Source organism: Eretmochelys imbricata, chromosome 9, assembly GCF_965152235.1.
Source record: "Eretmochelys imbricata isolate rEreImb1 chromosome 9, rEreImb1.hap1, whole genome shotgun sequence".
In the NCBI taxonomy this organism is placed as follows: Eukaryota; Metazoa; Chordata; order Testudines; family Cheloniidae; genus Eretmochelys; species Eretmochelys imbricata.
The window spans coordinates 30,210,984-30,224,495 of NC_135580.1; positions in this window are offsets into that span (position 1 = coordinate 30,210,984).

The window sequence follows — 13,512 nt, forward strand, 5'->3', positions numbered from 1 at the left end:
AGTGTGTACTGACACAATTTATGCAATTATCTTACTGAACTCTTGATCCTTTTCACACTCTCTCAAATGCTTACATCAGGTAGGAAAATGTAATGTTAAAGCACTCTGTAAATGCTTACATAGCAGTATCTGAAACAAATGACAATTTTTTAAAAAAGTAATGTCACAGTCATGTCTTGATTCTTTTCTTTATTTTTGTATATACATACATGATTTTGCTATAAGCCCTCGACAGGCTGAAATTCCTTTGAGGCTAGGAAAAGATGGATACTTAATTAAAATGTGGCTATACTTTGGAAAGTGACCCTGTAAAAATGGCATTGTGGGGAGTCTGTGTTTGTCTATTACAGTGATTTCCTTATAAAATTTGCCCATTTTCCAAAACTGGAGCATCTTGTTTTTTAATGATCAGACCCATAAGCTCTCCCAGGGATCTGAAAGTCAGGCTGGGTTCTTTTCTTCCCAGACATCATCATTGCCAGTAACCCTCATCTAAAGGATGGGAAAAAGTAGTGATCTCTTACTTGATTTCCACTCTCAATTCCAAAATCTCCTATTTGATCCTCCCACAAGATAACACTCCAAATGACAAGTATCACACTGGAAAATGTTTGAATAGATATTAAAATACTGATATTTCTCTAAAAATTGTAGTATTGCAATTCATTGACTGTACACTTTTTCCAGTGGTTTCCTGTTTTAAAAATATATATATATATCACTCACTATCAATTACTACCCAAAATTACTTGGGCTCACACAATATTTCCCTGCACTTAAGAGAGGTGATCACTCCAAATGACAAATAGTCATTCCATGAATCACAGATTGAAAGGACATAACTTGTGATTAAAAGGGCTGATCAGCTGGAATCTCTGTGAAGTCAATTCTTTTGGACTCTCTTGTAGAGGTTCTCTTTGGAAGACTCATGTGAGCTGCTGCAGCTCAGCTGACAGCCAACAGAACAGGGAGCCATGGCTTATGGATGGCTTATGCTGCAACTGCAAGAGAAGCAGTGTGGGCAGGGACAGGGATCGTGGCGTGTGGCAAAAACCCCTCACTTGCTGACAGTTGCTGCTTTGTCATTGGAGCTTGGATCAGCAAGGATGTGGCAAAGCTAGAGATTTCCTCATGCAATAACCTATGTGGAGGATGCAGGTCTTGCCTAAGCCTTGGAGGTGTATGGGCCTGTCAGAGCCTTGAATCTAGAATCATAGAACTGGAAGGGACGTCAAGAGGTTATCTAGTCCAGTCCCTGCACTCATGGCAGGGCTAAGTATTATCTAGACCATACCTGACAGGTGTTTGTCTAACCTGCTCTTAAAAATCTCTAATGATGGAGATTCCACAACCTCCTTAGGCAATTTATTCTAGTGCTTAACCACCCTGACAGTTAGGCTGTTTAGGATTTGGACAATTAGGTTGCTCTGAATTTGAACAGCTAAAGGGGGAGAAGCTGGTGACAGCTCAGGGTGATGGTTGCCTCCCCTTCACCTTTCACTCTTGCCAGGACAGTTACCTTGTTTGTTTTATGTTACAGTTAAATTGTGGCTTCTTACACAAAATCTAATCTCACTTATTACAAGTGTATGGCATGGAGAAAGGTGAGCTCTCAGGTAACCAAGTCCTAAACTATTCAGCAAGGTATATTATGTTAGTGGTTTTAGTATGCTGGGGATTTTGTTAGTACACATGTAAAATACCACCAAAGGCTTGGAATTATCTCATGATATGCTCTTGTGTTATTTTTGGGAATATTGCATATCAAGCAATATCATGCTGGCTGTGCTGGAACCTAAGCAACAAAATGGCTGGGCACAATAGGCCAGATGGCTTTTCCCTGTTTCTACAGTTTATGCTCTTGTGTTCTAACTGCAACCTAGAGAAGTAAGAGGCAGAGACCAAAAGAAACAGATATAAGCTATTATCTTCAATGTCTGCAGCTATCTAAAAGCTAAAATATTATTGAGAATTCTTTGCTAAATAATACTAGACTTTTCCATAGTCTATTCTAAATGTGAGCATTACTCTTAAATAAACACTATAATTTATGGGCCATTTAAAATATTAAAGCTTTTTCCTGTTCCAATTTGTCAATGGCAAATCCCCCGTTACTTTAGTGGGCTCATATGTTAGTCTAACATTCTTAAACAAAACCCTTATATGCACATATTCCCGAAGTAGAATGTAAAGTATGTAGAACACTGTTCAGTTCAGTGTGATGGTGTTCCTATGTATATTAAATTTACAGTGAGATAAGGGGAGGAGAGGGAAGGGACTGTCAATTCTAAAGCTCCAGAAGGAATGTGCATGTGTTCTACTAACACTTCGCATATAATGTTTAAACCAACTTCATTCAAAGCAAAAGCAAAAACAAAAATTGGGTTTGGGCCCCTTTTTGTTTATGATGGCATTTTATTTTTATGGCTTGGTCTTGTGCATTAGGTCCTGTGTAGGCTGAGTGGACAATTAATGAAAAAATAGCACCACAAGAGGTAAAAGATGAGCAACTGAGACTAGATTAGATTGTCAAACCATTTTGAGCTTTGCTTCTTTTTCAATTTGTATTTAAACTCAGTGACTAATATTTTATATACAGGAATATTCATTAATCTGTACTCTCAGATCTTTAATTACGATTTACTGTTGTAATACACATCCCTGAGACTTCCTAGGTATCTTCCAGGGAAGGCCAAGCTTGGTGTTCCTGATATTTCTCTTTATAACCCTTTAAAAGCAAACAAAGAAACGGTCAAAACTTCTCAGGGCTTCTTTCTACATCATTGTAAAACAGCCCATATACATTCAGAGAGACAAGGTAGGTGAGCTAATATTTTTTATTGGACCAACTGCTGTCTGAGAGAAAGACAAGCTTTTGAGCCACACAGAGCTCTTCTTCAGATCTGGGAAAGGTACTCTGGGCATCAAAGCTAAATGAAAGATAGAACAGATTGTTTAGCATAAGTAGTAGACAATCTGTTCCATCTTTCATTTAGCTGTGATGCCCAGCGTACTTTTCCCAGAGCTGAAGAAGAGCTCTGCATGGCTTGAAAGCTTGTCTCTCTCATCAATAGAAGTTGGTCCAATAAAAGATATTACCTCACCCACCTTGTCCCTCTAATTTAGCTGAGACGGACATGTCAACAACTACACTGCATCCATACACATTGAGGACAAGCAGACTGTTCACATCAGTAAGAGAATGTCCAGCTACTGATTATGTTGCTGACATTGGCTAGACATCTAGAATGAACTGCATTGTGTAACTATCTTAATCAGTGACTCCAAAATGCAAAGCAAAATACATGCTCCAACACTGAATCATTGTTGTTTGTTTTAAGATTATTTCAGGATTTTCTCCATGAAGCTCTGGGAAACAGTATTGTGTTGCTAATGCAGATTCATTTGCTGGTATTTCACATGTAATGCACAGTTTGACAAAGCTGAACTAAGCTGTCTTCTCTAAAATATTTGTTCTCAGTACACAGACCTTCTTGTAGTTGTCCAAAATAACTGAATAACATGTAAATATTTGACTTGTAAAATATACTTGAGCAGGAATGAACTGCATTCCTACCACATTCTGCCTCTGCACTTAGCCTAGACTCGGTATAGCTCTAAAAATTTTACCACCATCTTTCATATGAAAATTTTCTGAAATGTTCTATGGGTTTAGGATTTCCTTCAGTAACTTCTAGGTTACTGAAGGACAAATGCAAGAAAAACAGAAGAGTCAAGATAACTTTGGCACTGGGCACAGAAAAACTTGAGCAGAAGTTCAAAGTTTCTATTACAGCAGATAAATTAAACTTGTTAGCTACAGTGCGACATTTTCCAGACTTTCCTCATTTGAACCACAAGGTTTTCCAGCACTGTCATTTATAGCTTCAGTATTGTCTGCCAGAACACCAGCATGTTTACTTTAAAAGAAATGTCTGTGCTGTAGCATGCAGAAAAATACATTTTAAAATTAAACAAAAAGCCTGCTGACATTTCAAGTGCATCCCAAGAAAGGGGAAAAAATTCATAGGCAGGAGTTGTAGACCAAGGTAGATGAGCAAGCATCTCAGAGAGGTGATTAAGAAAAAGCAGAAAGCATACAGGGAGTGGAAGATGGGAGGGATCAGCAAGGAAAGCTACCTTATTGAGGTCAGAACATGTAGGGATAAAGTGAGAGAGGCTAAAAGTCAAGCAGAGTTGGACCTTGCAAAGGGAATTAAAACCAATAGTAAAAGGTTCTATAGTCATATAAATAAGAAGAAAACAAAGAAAGAAGAAGTGGGACTGCTAAACACTGAGGATGGAGTGGAAGTTAAGGATAATCTAAACAAATACTTTGCCTGAGTCTTTATTGAGGCTAATGAGGATCTTAGGGATAATGGTAGTATGACAAACGGGAATGAGGATATGGAGGTAGATATTACGATACCTGAGGTAGAAGCGAAACTCGAACAACTTAATGGGACTAAACTGGGGGGCCCAGATAATCTTCATCCAAGAATATTAAAGGAATTGGCACATGAAATTGCAAGCCCATTAGCAAGAAATTTTTAATGAATCTGTAAACTCAGTGGTTGTACGGTATGACTGGAGAATTGCTAACATAGCTCCTATTTTTAAGAAAGGAAAAAAAAAGTGATCTGGGTAACTACAGGCCTGCTAGTTTGACACCTGTAGAATGCAAGGTCTTGGAAAAAATTTTGAAGGAGAAGGTAGTTAAGGACATTGAGGTAAATGGGACAAAATACAACATGGTTTTACAAAAGGTAGATCATGCCAAACCAACCTGATCTCCTTCTTTGAGAAAGTAACAGATTTTTTTAGACAAAGGAAATGCAGTGCATCTAATTTACCTAGATTTCAGTGAGGCGTTTGATATGGTGCAACATGGGGAATTATTAGTTAAATTGGAAAAGATGGGGATCAATATGAAAATTGAAAGGAGGATAAGGAATTGGTTAAAGGGCAGACTACAGGGGAACATACTGAAAGGTGAACTGTCAAGCTGGAGGGAGGTTACCAGTGGAGTTCCTCAGGGATCGGTTTTGGGACCAATCTTATTTAATCTTTTTATTACTGACCTTGGCACAAAAAGTGGGAGTGTGCTAATAAAGTTTTGCGGATGATACAAAGCTGGGAGGTATTGCCAATTTAGAGAAGGACTGGGATATCTTACAGGAGGATCTGGATGACCTTGTAAACTGGAGTAATAGTAATAGGATGAAATTTAATAGTGAGAAGTGTAAGGTCATGCATTTAGGGATTAATAACAAGAATTTTAGTTATAAGCTGGGGATGCATCAATTAGAAGTAACGGAGGAGGAGAAGGACCTTGGAGTATTGGTTGACCACAGGATGACTATGAGCCGCCAATGTGATATGGACGTGAAAAAAGCTAATGCGGTCTTGGGATGCATCAGGCAGGGTACTTCCAGTAGAGATAAGGAGGTGTTAGTACCGTTATACAAGGCACTAGTGAGACCTCATCTGGAATACTGTGTGCAGTTCTGGTCTCCCATGTTTAAGAAGGATGAATTCAAACTGGAACAGGTACAAAGAAGGGCTACTAGGATGATCCGAGGAATGGAAAACCTGTCCTATGAAAGGAGACTCAAGGAGCTTGGCTTGTTTAGCCTAACTAAGAGAAGGTTGAGGGGAGATATGATTGCTCTCTATAAATATATCAGAGGGATAAATATCGGAGAGGGAGAGGAATTATTTAAGTTCAGTACCAATGTGGACACAAGAACAAATGGATATAAACTGGCCATCAGGAAGTTTAGACTTGAAATTAGATGAAGGTTTCTAACCATCAGAGGAGTGAAGTTCTGGAACAGCCTTCCAAGGGAAGCAGTGGGGGCAAAAGACCTATCTAGCTTCAAGATTAAGCTTGATAAGTTCATGTAGGAGATGGTATGATGGGATAACATGATTTTGGCAATTAATTGATCTTTAACTATTCATAGTAAATAGGCCCAATGGCCTGTGATGAAATGTTAGATGGAATGGGATCGGAGTTACTACAGAGAATTCTTTCCTGGGTATCTGGCTGGTGAATCTTGCCCACATGCTCAGGGTTCAGCTGATCGCCATATTTGGGGTCAGGAAGGAATTTTCCTCCAGGGCAGATTGGAAGAGGCCCTGGGGTTTTTTCGCCTTGCTCTGGAGCATGGGACACGGGTCACTTGCTGGAGGATTCTCTGCACCTTGAAGTCTTTAAACCATGATTTGAGGACTTCAATAGCTCAGACATAGGTGAGAGGTTGATTGCAGTATTGGGTGGGTGAGATTCGGTGGCCTGCATTGTGCAGGAGGTCATACTAGATGATTATAATGGTCCCTTCTGACCTTAATATCTATGAATCTATAATTCTTTCTTTTATGTCTTCATTCCAGTTTGTTACAGGGAAGTCTCTACAGAAACAATAACATTCTCTACTATAACTTATCCCTTCAGTTTGTACATAAATTTAGACAACTTCTACGACACAGTGGTTCTGATTCTGCACTGCAGCTTATTTTGCTAGTACTTTGCATTTGCAGAGCAATGGTTCTTTGAGGAGCTCAGTGTGCTTTACAGTGGTAGGATGGACTTACTCTCATTTTACTTATAAAGAAAGGAAGACATGGAAGGATTAGGTGACATGCCCAAGGTCTCACAGCAAGTTCATTAGCAGAGTGGGCAAGACACCCTTGGACTCCTCACTCCCAGGACACTACTATAACCACCAGACCACTATGCTGTCACTACAGAGGATTTGAGTGTATTATCTACAAACAAGAAATATGAGGAGAAAGGTTCAAAATATAAACTGATTGGAAATGATTGGGTTTGATTCCCTTACACTGGAGCGGTATTGGAGGAGGTCAGCTTTAATTTGTGGTTGGGGTTTTGTAGGGTACCTGCTAGTTGAAGTGTCCCAAGGGATACACTAAATCAGCACATCTCTAGGTTACAACCTAGCTACTTCTACCTCTCTTTGGGACTGCACTAGCCAGCAGTGGTCACCTGTCAGAGTGGGTTTGTGCCACACTGCACCACTGTGACTCCCCTGCAGATGGCATTTCTGCAACTGGGAACCCATGTGCAAAGAACAAACAATATGGGACAGATGTATAGTCACAGTGCTTAATACACTACTGGAAGGCACTCCTACTATGGTGATACGCATGGTATAAGAACTTCTATAGAAAACAGAATAGTGAATCAAATTTGTTATCTGTATGCTGGTGATTTTTCTTTAGTAGTTTTATTATAATTCCTTTGATTTATCATACAAATAAGCAAAGTCAGTATTAAGGGCTTGACTTACTTGACTGAATTTATGCTGGTGTAAAGCAGGAGTAAGTCAGCTGGTATGAAATGGTGTAAATTAGAAGCAGGTCCTACACTTGTAGTACGTGTGTGCTTTAAGTATGATTCTTAATGTCTCAGGAAGAGGTTCAACACAATAACTTCAATTAAAGACATGAAAGAACTCAAGCTGAAATTTTACAAGGAACAGTCAGTGCTGTTGATCAATCAATATCAATAAAAATTGTCCAAAAACCTTATGGAGGACACACAGTGCAGAAGATGAGTTGCCAACAATTCTTCCAAACTTTGGTAAACAAAACAGAACTTAATGGTGACACCAGACTTCTTTCAATGATTAAAAATGTTGCAAAAGGGTTCCTCAGACAACTAGGATGAAATATATCAGTGAAGTTTCAAAAGAATTACATTTAAAAAAAATGGAGATCCTGCCACCTCCCAAGAAATTAATGCAAAATTAAAGCTGGCTGCACTAAGCCTCAGGTTATCTTTCATCTTCAAAACCATGATGAAGAAGCCTCCCTCCCCCCACAGAATCAAACTCACTGTGAGCTGCTGGATAATGTCAGGATATCTGCAGATGCTCCTAGCACATGACCAGACTGTTTGTTTTTCTCTGCAGATAGGAAGGCTGGTCTTTTGGTGACTATATTTGGCTTCCAGAGAACATGGTAATGGTGAATAGTGTACTTTTGCACTCAAATGTGGCAGGTCCATGAAGACCGGGATGGACTCGTTGCTAACTGGTAGGTAGGTAGGAAGCATTGCCAGTGGGAGAAGAAGCCATTCTTGTTTCCCTATCTGCTCTCTCCTGGTGTTGGCTCAGGGGAACCTTTTCCCTATGTTAGCAGAATCAACACTATGCACTGTATTTTGTGTGATTAAAGCATTCATAACCTAGAACTCTTTAGTACTGATTCTTTTTCGCATTTAGGATCAGGGAGGAATTTTTTTCCATGTGGTATATTTTGTTTGTTTGTTTGTTTGTTTCTGGGATTATCAGATGAGGACACATAATTGAAGGTTGGGTGTCTTAATGTGGCATGTTGGCTGCAGGTAGGCTGATGGGAGCCCAGGTTAGAGTGGTCTGCTCTGTTTGGGATTAGTTCATTTTCATGGTGTACATTGGGCTACAAAGCCTAAAATATTTACCTTATTGATAACCAGTGTACCATGATTTGTAAGACTGGAACCCCTTGTGGTAAACTTGGTGATTGTGGCTTCCTTTCCCAGAAACTTGGACATGGGTTTGAGAATGTGGGTAGGGAGAACCGCGAAGGTGTGAGAAGCCCTCCTATCATGTATAGTATAGCCTTACTCCCTCACCCCACCCATGAATAAATCTGTCCCTCCCTAACATTTGCATGGTTTGGAAACTGTAGCTGTTGGGGCTGTCTTATTGGTGTCCACGGTGCAATCTGTATGTAGGCTTTTATATTTCTAGGAACACAGATACCACCCCTGTAAAGCAATACTGCAGTGAGTTATTTCACAAAACAAAACTCAGCCTTTACTCTAGTTACTGCATGAGTTATTACCACATTATACTGAACAGTCTCAGCCATGACAGAAAAATTATAACATTTATACTCTTACACATGTCAACTGCCAAATGTGTGAGAGAGGTATCAGGTGAAGAATAAATTTTCTCTGACCAATTACAGTTTGAGATGAGCTACAACAAGTGGTTGGCTTTATTGAGATGGATAAGTGGAATATTCCATCAAATATTTGTGTTGGTGCAGGGTACTTCCCTAAAGAATGTATTTTAGCTTTCTGCACTGAAAATTTCCTAGGATTTGATGCTTCTCCCAATGAAAACGATAGGAATTTTGCCACTGAATTAATTGGAAGGAGGATCGCGACTCTTCTGCTTACCCCAGTGTCCCTTGTCTCATCTACTCTCCTGTTGTTGTCGTATGATGGGTCAGCATTGCTGTGTTCTAAGCCTGCTGTGAGGGTGCACTATCTCCTGGAACTGCTGAATCAGGGCTAAAATATCACGCTTATGGTGGTAGTGAGAAGCAGCCATGGTTACATTGTAATCAATATGATGTGCATTTTTCCACTTGCAAACCCTCTGAATTATTTTTCATATTCTGGTCTATTTTCAAGAAGATTCTTGCAAATGGGCCATATCAATGTACTGATTGGTACTACTGCCTTCTGGTTCTGTTTTCCACTGGCTTTCACCAGGAGAACTTTCTCCAAACATGAATTCCACCTGGCTTTTGGAGTGAATGATGGTAAGATGGAGCATCAATAAGCACAATTGCAATTCATGGGTATAGCTTCCACTCATCTTAATTTAGACAGAGCCTGTCTAATGTACAAGAACATTTTAAGATATTCTATTAGGTTTAGGCCAATTAAGTCAAATTTTGAGTCTTCCACCCCACCACTGAAGTTTAAACATTAATAGTTAGTTTCAGCCAAGTTAAACTAAGAGATTCTGAGAATGGGGGACGCTATTGTGAAAGAAAAAGAAAGCTGTGGTAGCAAAGAGGGAAGATTGTCTAAAGTTGGCGTCAGATGCTGATCAGCATGTCACATGACATATTGAAGTTTTCGAAACTTGCAATGAAACACAAGGGGCTGCTGAATGAAAATGAAAACAAATATCTGAGGTGCAGCACAAGATGATAAAAGGAGGAACATTTGGATTTGGTTTCAGATCAGAATTTCAGTCCCCAAATGGTTTCCACTTCCCCTTTTGAAATATTTTTAAGCAGTATTTTTTTTGGGGGGGGGAGGGGGAGCAGGGTGTCGAGAGGAAGGAGAAGAGAAACTATCTGCTTTTACAATAAATTGCAAATAAGGTTCTGTACTGCTTTCATCCTGTAGGCCACTGACCAAAAGAAAATGCATCTCTTCATTCAGCACTCTTAGGTCTCAAATTGTTTAATTCCTAAACACCAAGAAGTGCTCTGCAGATCACTGATGGTTGACAGACAGTGGTTTGGGAAACACTAAACTAAGCAATACAAAATACTGAATAAAAATAGCACACCTCAGAACTAAAAAGTGGGTGGGCGGGGGAGAGGAAAATATATACTGTAAAAGAAGCATACTAAGATTTCCACTCAGGCCCCAGTCACAGGCAGAGGAGTTAAAAGAAGCTTTGTCGGTTGTGCATTGAGGACATGAGATCAGCATGCCCACGGGCCAGGGACATAGACTGAGTACCTAAAACAAAACAAAACAAAGGAGTTTATCCTACGAGACTGAATTCAGCTACATTAGCAGGAGTTCCAGCAATAATAATGCTAGTTTATGGATATGGCAATAAAACTGATAAAAGGTTCAGAAAAAACTGACCTGAGGGAAGGTTTAAAAAAAACTGGGCATGTTTAGGCTATGTCTGTCCTGCTCTGCTGTTTGGATTACGGTGGCATGAATAGTCGTGCACACCAAAGTGCATCCCTGCATGGGCACCATGGGTGTGAACTAAAAGGGTTCCTAGTTCAATATAATCCTGTTTGAAGAAGACTACGTTAAATGTGAACTAGTGTCCAAACGGGGGAGATACTGTGCAGCACTTTGGTGTGCACTGCTATGCACACCTCCAAAGTTTGAACTGCAGGGCGGTGTAGACAAGCCCTTGGTCCTGAGAAAAGAAAACTAAGGAGGGGGGGACTTATATGTCTTCAAGTATGTTAAAGGCTATTATAAAGAGGACAGTGATCAATTTAAATTAGATATTAGGAAAAACTAACTTGAACGATCATGAAGTATTGAAATAAGTTACCAAGGGAGGTTGTGGAAGCCCCGTAATTGGAGATGTTAAAGAAAAGGTTAGACAAATGTAACCCACACACCTCCTGGGAGTGGTGTTCTGTCCCATCTAGTGGCACCAAGACCACATAGAGAGCAATTAATGAGTCTGCTCTACTGCTTTAGCTAACAGGCAGTTGGCTTTTAGCTCATGCTGTAGAGCAGGGGTCAGCAACCTAAGGCACGTGTGCCAAAGACAGCACGTTAGCCGATTTTTAATGGCATGCTGTTGCCTGCCGGGTCCCAGCCGCCGGCCCCGCTCAGCCCGCTGCCAAACCCAGGCCAGCAGTGGGCTGAGCTGGGCCAGCGGCCAGGACCTGGGCAGGCAGCAGCGTGCCATTAAAAGTCCTGCCCGCCCTGGCCTGCTCTTCTCTGCCCCCTTCCTCCCCCCGCGGGGGCAGGGTGAAGAAGCCTGGTCCTGCCAGCTGCTGCTGCAGGGCAGGCAAGCTCCCCCCTCCCCAGCCTCTTCCCCCAGCATGCTGGGTTCCTGCCCCTCCTCCTTTCTCTCCCTACCGCCAGTCAGCTGATGGCCCTTGCGAGGGATGGGGAGAAGCGGAGCCGCAGCACGCTCCCTGCTCCGGGGAGGAGGTGGAGAAGAGGTGGGAATAGGGTCTTGGGAAAGGGGGGTGGAATCAGGGCATATCCCCTCCAGCCCCCTGCCATAAGCTGCTCTGGGCAGGGGGCTGGGAGTACCCCCAGGACCCTAGCCCACACCCCCAGCCCTCTGCCCTGATCCCTGAACCCTGCACCCCTCTCACACACCCTCAGCCCTCTGCCCTGACTCCTGCACCCCCCACACATACCCAACCCCCCCACACCCCATGCCCTGACTCCTGCACCCCCCCCCACACCCAGTCCTCTGCCCTGATCTCTGCATCCTCCCACGACCCCAGCCCTGACTCCTGCACCCTCCTCACACACCCCCTCACACACCCAGCCCTCTGCCCTGACCCCTGCACCCCCCCAGACCCTCTGCCCTGACCTCTGCACCTCCCTCACACACCCCCAGCCCTCTGTCCTGATCTCTGCATCCTCCCACAATTCCAGCCCTGACTCCTGCACCCCACACACATACCCAGCCCCTCACACCCCATGCCCTGACTCCTGCACCCTCCTTACACACCCCCAACCCCCTGCCCTGACTCCTGCACCCCCACACATACCCAGCCCCCCCACACCCCATGCCCTGACTCTTGCACCCCCCAAATTCCCACCCCCACCCTGAACACCAAACAGGAGCTCCTGCACCCCCCCCTCCCCCCACATTCCCACCTGCACCCCTCGCACCAAGTGGGAGCTGCCCAGGTAAGCACTCCACACCCATACCTCCTGCCCCAACCTGAGCCCCCTTCCTCATTCTAGCTCCTGGCCAGATCCTATACCCCAACCCCCAGCCTGCTCCTTTACCCCCAGCCCTGTGCTCAGTGCACTCCCACCCTCAGCTCAGAGAGAAAGAGAGGAAGAGAATGGGCTAGAACCAAGGAGAAGGTAGGTACCCACTCTATGTGGGCAGGGCTGGGATCCCAGACCGGCAGTGGGCTGAATGGGGCCGGCAGCCAGGACCCTGGCTGGCAGGAGCTGGTGGACGGAACCCCAGACCAGCAGCGGGCGGAGTGGCAGCGGGCTGAGCCGCTCAGCCCACTGCCGGTCTGGGGTTCTGGCTGCCGGTCCCTTGCCAGCTGGGGTCCCGGCCACAGGCCCCGCTCAGCCTGCTGCTGGCCTAGGTGAACGGAACCCCAGGCTGGCAGTGGGCTGAGCGGGCCAGTGGCGTAATATCATTTTAATTTAATTTTAAATGAAGCTTCTTAAACATTTTGAAAACCTTGTTTACTTTACAAATGACAATAGTGTAGTTATATAATATATAGACTTCTAGAGAGAGACCTTCTAAAAAAACGTTAAAATGTATTACTGGCACGCAAAACCTTAAATTAAAGTGAATAAATGAAGACTCGGCACACCACTTCTGAAAGGTTGCCGACCCCTGCTGTAGAGGCTCATGCACTAATTCCAGAGGTCCCCAGTTTGATCCCGATGACCGGGGTCTGTCGGTGTTACTCAAGCACTGGTCAAGGACAGTTTAAGCGGACTGGGTCCTGCCTTAACATGAGGGGCTGGACTCGATTACTTCTCTAGGTCCCTTTCCACCCTACCTTGCTATGATTCTGACACCTACCTCTAATATAAGTAACCCTCTTTTCTTTTGCGGCAGCCTTGCATTTCAAACTCAAAACAAAATCTCTAAGGCACATAACGGCTGCTCAATTGATTTTAAGACATAACCATTCTGTTAAGCAAAGAGCACAAATGTTGAGCCTTAGATCAGATGTTTAAAATTCTTTTTGTAAGATTAAACGACAAAGATAAGGGGTTAGTTTAAAACTGCTTTTAAAAAAATCTTGATAGTCTCCCTTTCAATCTGT